We start from the raw sequence: 10819 nt of genomic DNA on the forward strand, positions 1-10819 counted from the left end.
GAAATAATTCTGTGACCACACTGCGTTGGATCAATTCAGTTACTTCAGAATTTAATCAGAATTATAACAACTCACATTAGATGACATTAGAAACTTACACCTTTGTTTCAGTTACTTTAGAGACAATAGGTCTATACAAATCTGCCTCTATCAGGTTGATTCAGTTACTTTAGAATCTTAACAGAATTATAAGAGACCAACAGCAAGTTTCAGTTACTTTAGAAAATTAAGCAATGAAATCGCCACTTTTAGGTTATGAGCCAAAACACGCTGTTTATCTGTATGTCCCCTTTAAATGGAAATAAGCTGCTGCTCCCGCCTCTCTTTTCAGAAGAGTGCAGAGCTTCAAGAGCTCATACTACCACAGTTGCACAAACATAAATTACACAAGCATATTATGCCTGATATTATAATGAGCAGCCTTAATGGGGAGTGGAACTCGCTCATTCGGCTCTCGGGTGGATAATTATGCTTTTCCCACTGTTAAGCACTCCTCTCTCACTGGGCACGCTCCAAGGTGTGTGTCCATGCATGTGATCTTGTGATTGCGGTCCCGCTGCTGCATGTGATCACATGATCTGGTGGACAGGATGGAGCAGTGTTGTTTTTGGCAGCCCTTTTAGTTTTAGTCTTAGTCTTTTGGACGAAAATGCTTTTTAGTTTTGGTCACATTTTAGTCACTTATAAACTTGATAGTTTTAGTCAAGTTTTAGTCAACGAAAACACAAAAAGGTTTTAGTCAAGTTTTAGTAAAAAACAAAAAAGTATTCTTTAACAAATTAATTTGGAAATGGACTTAGGATTGACAGGTTTTAACGAGTGTTGCAATTCATAAAACAGCAGTTAACCTTAAAAGCTTTGCATAATAAACTAGACTTTCTCATTGATGGAGATGCATATTATTTATTAACACAAACATTATACAACCATGTCTATCTTTAACTCGTACAAACTGCAAAGTTGCAAACATTCTGCAACAAAATAATAAAATTTACTAAATAAATAAAAACAACGTTGGTTTAAAACAATGAATTAGAGGAATGCCCTACCTCTAGTGCAGTCTCAAAGCAAGCCCAAACAGAATATCAGAGTATAAGTAAAAAAAAATTTTTTACATTAAATGCTCGTTAAATTAGCCTACTGACCCGATTCAGTTTCAGGAAAGCACTTCTTTCTAAAATGACCCTGTGCAGCCCAAAATACTAGGGCAGTCTCTTGGTTTGTAGACTGTGACAACTGCTCCTTCAATTTCTTGATTTCCTCCTTGACACACGGCTTTGAGATGGTAGACTTGGAAGGCCGGCTTGGTTTGGACAAGAATGCAGCTGAACCTCTAAAGCTAGATCCCTGGGCATGGGGGAACTCAGACAGGTGACCCTGCAGGTCCAGAAGGGCAGGTACCATAAGGGATAATGACTGTGTGTCACTCTGGAGCAACTGGGTATTCTCAGCGAAGGGGATGAGTAAATCTCTTAGAGCGGACCGCTTATGCCACTCACTTGACAGTAAATAGTCTCAGCTCTTCCCATAAGCAACCTGAACTACTGAGTCCTTGATTTGGAGAAGCCGTGATATCATCTGATATGTGCTGGACCATCTAGTAGGGCAGTCTCTGATCAGGGTTAGTTGACACATCTGAAGCAGTCGCTCAGTTGCCACAGATGACTTGCGGAAGAGCTTAACAAGACCTCTAACTTTGCTCAGCAGTCGGTTGACACTAGTGTCTTTCTGGATCATGTTCACCACAAGTAGTAGAGTGTGTACAACGCAGGGGGTCCTACTCATATCTATGGCTCCAAACCTAGAAGAGACAAAAATACAGAGAACAATAAATAGTTTTAAGGACATTCAATAAAATTGCCATGAACAATTGCTAAAAAAAAGTGACAATAACATACAAGCATAACTCAAGAGTGTCAGGAACACAACTGGACACAGATGCAGGTTACAGTGTGAGAATTTATTCAAAAAGTCCAAAAGAAAACACTCCCTCCAACAAACAGAAACAGGCCGGGAAATAAGGGAAAAGGTCCAACAGAAAAATAAGAGACTTCAATGTCCTTGCGTATACACCCGGCAGGGGGCGCCCAACGGCGCGGCCACGTAGAGAGCGGAGGGGGGAGGAAGACACGAGAGAGCCCGTAACAGAGCAAACCAAAATCACTTCTGAGGAATGCAGGTGCCCGGTCTAGGAAATGAGTGAGGGGAAAAAATAGAAAACAAAACCAGTAGCAGCAGACAATGCGACGACACAACAAGACTAGACAGAATGGCTACACATGGGCTATAGTCGAACAATGATCTGGCACCGATTGGCACGACAGACGGGAATAAATAGAGCAAGAGATGAACAGACATTGAATTCAGGTGAGTGGAGTCAAACAATTGGAAGCGGAAACTGTAGTAATGGGGGGAGGGAGGAACGCCACAGATAGGTGTAAGACGAACGATCAAAACAAAAACAAAATACCATGTGCACACGAAATGCAGACATAAACAAAAACAAAAACACACACACCGAAGAACTGGGTGATCAGACAGCGGACATGACAGTACCCCCCCTCTGACGGACGCCACCAGGCGCCGCAGGAAGGGGCTCACCTGGTCGCAAGTAGAAGTCCTTGACCAGTGTCCTATCTAAGATGTCCCCAGGCCGAGACCCAGCTCCTCTCCTCTGGGCCATAGCCCTCCCAGTCCACAAGATATTGAAAGCCCCAACCCCTATGTCGGACATCTAGCAACTTCCGCACCGTATAGACCGGGGAGCCATCCACTACTTGCGTGAGGCTACCCTGAGAGGCAGGTCCTTGGTGGAGAGCCATACGCTTTGACCACACACATAGCGGGGAGCAGGAGTCCGGTGACGATCGGCCGCTGCTTTGGTTCGCCTATTAGCCTGGGCCAAGGCCGCCTTAGCTTTCTTCCAGGTGCATCGACACCGTCGGACAAAAGCCAAAGCAGACAGGACCGCAGCTACGGGTTCCTGTGTGGGAAACAAGGGAGGTTGATAACCAACAGAACACTGGAATGGAGACATACCTGTGGCAGAAGCCGGAAAGGGAGTTATGGGCGTATTCTACCCAGGACAGCTGTTGACACCAGGAGCTGGGATTGTGGGATGACAGGCAGCGAAGAGTGCGTTCCAAATTCTGGTTTGACCGCTCGGACTGCCCCTTGGTCTGGGGATGGAAACCTGATGACAGACTCGTAGAGGCCCCGATCTGCTGACAGAACTCCCTCCAAAACCGAGAGACAAACTGGGGACCCCTATCAGAGACCACGTCGACCGGAAGACCATGAATCCGGAATACGTGATCAACCATCACCTGAGCAGTCTCTTTGGCTGAGGGGAGCTTGGAAAGGGGAATGAAATGGGCCGCCTTAGAGAAACGGTCCACCACCGTAAGAATGACGGTGTTACCCATAGATTCCGGGAGGCCAGTGACAAAATCAAGGGCCAAATGACCAGGGGCGAGAAGGGATGGGCAACGGGTGGAGCAGGCTAACGGGAGGTGCATTGGAAGTCTTGTTCTGAGTGCACACCGAGCAGGCAGCCACAAACTGCTTGACAGCCATGGATGGCCACCAGGATGGCTACCAGAATCGCTGACGGATGGCAGCCAGTGACCTGCGGACTCCTGGATGACAGACCAGCCTGGACGAGTGACCCCACTGGATCACTTCAGACCGCAACTTGGTGGGAACAAACAGATTACCCGCTGGACCCCCTTTCGGCACAGGCCCCTTAAGTAGGGCCTCCTCTACTCGTCTCTCGATGTCCCAAGAGAGAGATGCCACCACCACCCCTTTGGGCAAGATGGTGTCTGCTGACTCCTCCCCTTCAGGAGCCTCAAAGAGACAAGAGAGAGCATTGGGCTTAACATTTTTGGACCCGGGCCTGTATGACAGGGTGAAATTGAACCGGCCAAAGAAGAGGGCCCAGCGAGCCTGTCGGGAGCTCAGCCTCCAGGCCGAACTGATGTACTCGAGGTTCTTGTGATCCGTCCAGACCAGGAAGGGCTGAGCTGCGCCCTCCAACCAGTGACCCCACTCCCCCAAAGCCAGCCTGACCGCCAACAACTCCCGATTACCTATGTCGTAATTCCGTTCTGGGGGACTCATGCGGTGGGAGAAGAAGGCACAGGGATGCACCTTTCCATCCTCGTGTGAGCGCTGAGATAGGACCGCGCCCACAACGACATCTGAGGCATCCACCTCAACAATGAATTGACGTTCAGGGTCTGGAATAGACAAGACAGGAGCAGAGATAAAACGGGACTTTAATTTATCAAAGACCTCCTGTGCCCCAGTTTTCCACTTGAATGGTACCTTGGGAGAGGTGAGTGCCGTTAAAGGTGCACCCAGTTCTTATCCGATAGAAGTTGGCAAACACCAGGAACCACTGCAGAGCTTTATGAGAGTCAGGAGCTGGCCACTCGGCAACGGCCATTACCTTACAGGGGTCCGCTTTGATCTCCCCTGCAGAAACAAAAAACCCCAGGAGCTGAACTGACTAGGCATGGAAGACGCACTTCTCCGCCATAACATAGAGCTGGTTCTCCAGCAGCCGTTGTAACACCTGGCGAACATGCTGAGTGTGTACCTGCAGAGATGGGGAAAATATCAAGATAATATCAAGATACACGAAGACGAAGCGATTCACCATGTCTCTCAACACGTCATTAACCAGGGCCTGGAATACAGCTGGGGTGTTGGTCAGACCAAATGGTAAGACCCTGTACTCAAAGTGTCCCGTGGGTGTGTTGAAAGCTGTCTTACACTCATCCCCCTCATGTATGCAAATCAGGTGATAGGCATTCTGAAGGTCTAGCTTGGTGAAAACCTTGGCTCCCAGCAATAGCTCAAAGGTAGATGACATAAGAGGCAAGGGGTACCTGTTCTTAATAGTGATGTCATTCAGGCCTCGGTAATCTATACAAGGACGCAAGGAGCCGTCCTTCTTCTTGACAAAGAAGAACCCAGCACCTGCAGGAGATGAAGAGGGTCGGATGAGACCATCTTTTGAGGGATTCAAACGAGGTGGCCCGGGACTTACTAAACACCTGGCACAGGTCATGGTACTCCACCGGGACCCCCTTCAAATCAGCAGCCTCCACCTGCAAGACAGGACACACAGACACAGGAAAAGAGGCAGCACCCAAACAAGACGCAAAACAAAACTTACTCCAAAACAAGACAGAGTTGCTGGACCAATAGTCCAGAGTTGGAGGGCCATGTTGCACCAACCACGGGTGCCCCAGAACTATGGGAGCACTCGGGGATTCAAGAAGGTACAACGTGGTCACCTCACGGTGATTGCCCGAAACTATTAGATTGACAGGAGGAGTAGCATAGGAGACAGTGGTGATCAAAGTGCCATTAAATGAACGGGCAGGAATAGGTTCAGGAAGAGGAATGACAGGAATCCCCCAGCTGGTGGCTAGAGAGAGGTCCATAAAATTGCCCTGAGCTCCCGAGTCAACCAGTGCTGCGCAGGAGTTAGAGACATCACCAAACTGAATTGAGACAGGAAGGAGAGTGCGAGAGGAGGGGGGATGCAATAAAGGGGTAGCGTTCACCAGGATCCCCCTCTTTACTTGTGAGCCTTGACTTTTAATGGACAGCCTGCTGCGAAGTGACCGGACTTGCCACAATATAGACACAGCCCTAGGGCAAGGCGTTGCTGCTTCTGTTGAGGAGTGAGCTGAAGGCGCCCCACCTGCATAGGCTCAGGCTCAGTGGTTTCTGTGGGGGAAACAGGTGACGACTCCTCGGTCCTCCAGGGTGAACGAACTGCCAGGCGCTGATGGCAGCAGCAAAGGCGACCCTCGATCCGCAATACCATATTAACGAGATCGTCAAAGTCACGTGGCAAGTCCTGAGTGGCCAGCTCATCCTGGATGTCATCCTCTAGTCCTGCACGGAACATAACTCAACAGGCCTCCTCATTCCAATCACATGTTGCTGCCAGAGTCTTGAAATGAATCGTATAGTCCGTCACTGAGCGAGGAAGATAGTGAGCTGCACCACCCTGTGCAGCCTCTCGTTGCAGCTCTTGGATGCGGGTGGTCAGCTCAGTCACTTGGTTGGCTAAAAACTCCACCTCCCTTGTGGTGTTCCACAATCTGTCTTCGTGCTGGCCCAAAAGAACTCCCTGCTGGGTGACTGCGGTTCTGACAGAATCTGCGCCTGCTGTGTCCATCTTGGCCAGATCGTTCTGTCAGGAACACAACTGGACACAGATGCAGGTTACAGTGTGAGAATTTATTCAAAAAGTCCAAAAGAAAACACTCCCTCCAACGAACAGAAACAGGCCAGGAAATAAGGGAAAAGGTCCAACAGAAAAGTATGAGACTTCAATGTCCTTGCGTATACACCAGGCAGGGGGCGCCCATCGGTGCGGCCGCATTGAGAGCGGAGGGGGGAGGAAGACACGAGAGAGCCCGTAACAGAGCAAACCAAAATCACTTCTGAGGAATGCAGGTGCCCGGTCTAGGAAATGAGGGAGGGGAAAAAATAGAAAACAAAACAAAACCAGTAGCAGCAGACAATGGCACGACAGAACAAGACTAGACAGAATCCATGACAAAGAGTGACTAACATACTGAAAATTAACAGCAATTTGAAGTAATTTACCTCTGGCGTTCTCTAGCCCTCACCCCGCAGCAAATATCACAATTTTATATTTATATATGAATGTCAAGAGGATGTATTTTATATTGTCGGGTCTCGGGGCTAATCACCTGTCTTTTTGGTGTGTGTGTGTATTTGTGTGTGTTTGGATCGCTTGTCAGCTCACCGCGTCTACCTGTTTGAGTTTTCCCCGCCCTCCTTGTTTCAGTGTTGTGAACCTTAATTGCTCGCCACCTGTTCTCTATGTTCTTCAAATTTTTTCCCTTTATCATTCCCTGTGTTTCTCTGTCTATTGTCAGACTGTTGTTACACGTATCAATAGCTCCGATCTTCTAGCTGTTCTTGGCACTCACTTTGACGTGTCTTGTCCTCAGGCTCCAGTGTGTTTAGCTGATTTCTCTGTCCCCTGTTCTTACAAAGTGCAGAGCTCTTGGAAGCTTCCAGTCCTCATGGCCCCGGTCTCAGCAGCCATACGAATTACTGTGGAACATTACTCATCGGTTTGATTCATTTGCTTTGACTATTCATCCAGTCACTACGAGTAATCCAGTGAACGTGACTCATCTGCTCTGCCTCCCCTGCTTTAAATAAAGCTTTGAGTAAACCCGCATCTGAATCCTGACCATTTCTCCTGACATATATAGCCTACACTACACACAAATGATATACAATTAAATTATGCACATTTTAAATGTATTGTGTAGGCTAGGTATAAAAATTTAGTTTTTTTATAATCTTTCAGTGCGCAAAACTATGATAATATAAATGCTTCAAAACAGAGCGCACAAAGCGCGTATGCACATAGCGGGTGCAGAATGATGTGCTCAAAGCAATATATAGTCACAGTGTGCTGCGCTGCTCATGTGCGCATTTACAAGTACACGGCACAAAGCGAAGAAATGTCGAGTGCAACAAATCTGTCCAACAGTTTATTGATCATTTGTTTCTTCAGTTTTAAATTCCAGTTATTGTGCGTTTGATGCCAATTCATAGTCCCTGTGATGTGTGTGATCTAACAGGCACACACTAGCGAGTCATTTAAAAACAGCAACAAACATAAAATACAAATACACAAAATAAAGTCATTTTATGCAAATCCACAGCCTTTTATCTACAGATCGAGCATTATAATGTGAATATATCATATTGGAGAGTTTTACCGTGCATCTTGCGGACGAGGCGCACACACTGTTTGAATAATGAATGGTCCTTCAAAGATGTGTGGCGAGTGACTAGCCGCAGGTTTGTTGTTGTGTGGAATCTGGTGCGCGGCATAGCGGCAGCCGTGTGGTGGGCATACCCAAAACAAGGATAGGAAGTGTCAGATTTCACGCAAAATAGGCAGAAATGACATGCATTGTGAACGTCAGACTTATAATAATTTTCGTCTCATCTCGTCTTGTCAACGAAAACTCGAAAACGCCTCGTCATTTTTTGGTTACATTAGAGCCATTTTTATCTAGTCATCGTCGCGTTATCGTCATAAAAAAAAAGGTGCGTCAACGAAATCATTTCGTTATCGTCATCGTTGACGAAAACAACATTGGGATGGAGACAGCTCCTCCTATCTCCACCCATGTTCCCTAGATCCAGAGCTCGTTCTCAAGGCTTGGAAGTTTGTGCTGCATTTCTTCCACCTCTAAATGAGAGCTCGCTGCAGCGGCAATCTTTCTTTGAGGTGATTGATATTGTTCATGTAACTGAGCAGAGGCAACGCAGAGGCAACGCATATATTGCATAATTTCGTTTTTTGATGTGAATTTTTTTACACCAGACTGTATTTATCCATCTGGTTGTTTGACTACATTTAATCATGAGGAATAAAATGAAATATTTATTTGACTATGAGACATTAGACATACTGGGGCTCTCGGGATAAAGATTTCTCGAGTGAGAGCACGTGTTTACCTCTCTTCCTCTGAGGAGGTTGAGGTTGTCAGCCAAGGCTGCTGGGCGGGTGCAGTCCCAAACCTCTTGTGATTCAGCTCCTCATGCTGGGGATGTCACTTCTCGTACCCCACAGAGTCTAGAGTCAGAGTAGCGCTCTTAGGTTTGTTACTCCAGAGATATCGCACTCTCCCTTCTGGTTCTCTCTCTGACTCATCCAGCCCCATTAATTGCTCTGCTCCTGGCAGTTCTGGAAAGAGTGCGCTGGGACAGGGACCTTCTGCTGTTAGTACCCCCCCTTCCCCGTCTATTTGTAAAGTGAACTCGAAGTGAGGAGATGGGGTGGAGGAGGGATGCTGATAAACCATCAGTGGATAGAGGAAAGTCAGCGGTATTTATACTATGGTATTGATTACTTGATTGTAGTCCACCGGTGTTGATTAGGCTAAGTATCTGATGCACTCCTCCCGAACCTTGTTACTAAAACATCATTTAAGCTTCCTGGTCGCTATGTCACCCCGCACGTGATGTCTCGCCCATCCGTTGGACTGATTACACACATGGTTCAGAGCCGTCACACTTAAGACCATTCCCAAAGCTTCCTCCAACGTAGCGTCTTGTTCCCTCGAGGAACCATAGTTACATGCGTAACCTGAGACGAACTGGTAGTGTGGAAAGACTGTTTATGAGTTTTTGGGGATTATAAATCAATGAGTGAGTGGATTTTTACCATTATAGGCTGGTTGTTTTCACACACTGCAGCCACACAACTGTTCAAACGCCTTATAAAAGTGATTTTTGCATTCTATGGCACCTTTAGGAGCTCCTCTTGCTAATACTGACTAAACCAAATTCTCTCTTGTCCTTAAAATTGTGTTTTCTAGATTTTTTTTTAAATGAGGGGGTTCCCTGACAAAACAACATAAAAGATAGAAACCACTTTCCCCACTTTCTTTCAGAAATGCCTCACTGGGCTAATGTAAGTAAAAGTGATGAGGACGTTGAAAATCTTGATGAAGATGTTTATTGCAGCATAGCAGTGACAAAGTACATGTAGTACCTTGGGTTTAACAGAGTCAGAATGAACCCAGGACATCCTAAGTTCAAACTTTTCAGTTAACTACCTTTCATGTAAGTTTCTCCTGTCGTTACAGCTGTGGTCTATTAAGTTCTGACACCCCTTTGTCTGGTGGTTCTCAGTGTCCCACACCTGCTCCCTTTCTACAATTGGTCACCATTTGCTCAGGATGTGATTATCCCAAATGGTCTACAAACAACATGCCTGTTGACTTTCTTCTTCTCTATAATTACTATGCCATTTTGGGAAATGAGCATGATCAAACATTTTGAGGAGTGGAATCTTGGTCGGGGCAGATTATAGATTCTTACACATGTTTAGAATAACAACAATGTTTTGGCAACAATTTCTTTGCACACAAAAAGTATTCTCGGAGCTTCGCAAAATTGAGCCACTGATGTCACGTGGACTGTTTTACTGATGTCCTTTTACTACTTTTCTGGACCTGGTCACATTACAGTTGCGTTGCCGTCTACACAGGGTCAGAGAGCTCTGCACGATATATATGATAATCAAAACCAAACAGATGTTTTTTAGTGGAGTATCTGAGGTACCAGCTGTAAAAGCACAGCTCTATTATGGAAAAGGGGACTGAGAGCAGAAGCTAATTTGCATTTAAATATACATGCACAAAAACAGCCTGTTTCTGCTTCCAGTCAAAATAGTCATTTAAAGTATGATATAATAAATTATCTGTGGGGTATTTTGAGCTGAAACTTCACAGACACATTTTGGGGACACCTGAGATTTATTTTACATCTAGTAAAAAGAGGTATAATATGTGCCCTTTAAAGCCATATAATTCCTGAAAGGGGAACAACACATTTTTACTTCAGTTTAAAACAGTTTAAATGTTCCTGGAGCTGATGACCTGAATCAGATATATTTGATTAACATGCATAATATGCAGTGTTGGGGCCCTTCAAGAACATGCTTGGGAACCACTGGTTTAAATACAAAAATCTTTTTCTTTGAGTCTACTGACATCCCAAAAGTGCTTAAGTGCTTTTACCTGTGTGCGTCCCTCTACTTGTTTTTGGACACCCCAACTGTCAGGCTGATAGGATTTCCGTTTGAATTCTGCAGAATGGGTCTTTCGGATAGCTTGTTTCAGTGGATGGATGCACCTGCTAGTGTACTGAATAAAGCAGTTCCCTGAAAAGTACAAAAACAGGCTGTAGATTGCAAATACAAAAAATATTACATCACGTTTTCTCAGTT

This window comes from Carassius auratus, chromosome 16, assembly GCF_003368295.1.
Source record: "Carassius auratus strain Wakin chromosome 16, ASM336829v1, whole genome shotgun sequence".
Lineage (NCBI taxonomy): Eukaryota > Metazoa > Chordata > Actinopteri > Cypriniformes > Cyprinidae > Carassius > Carassius auratus.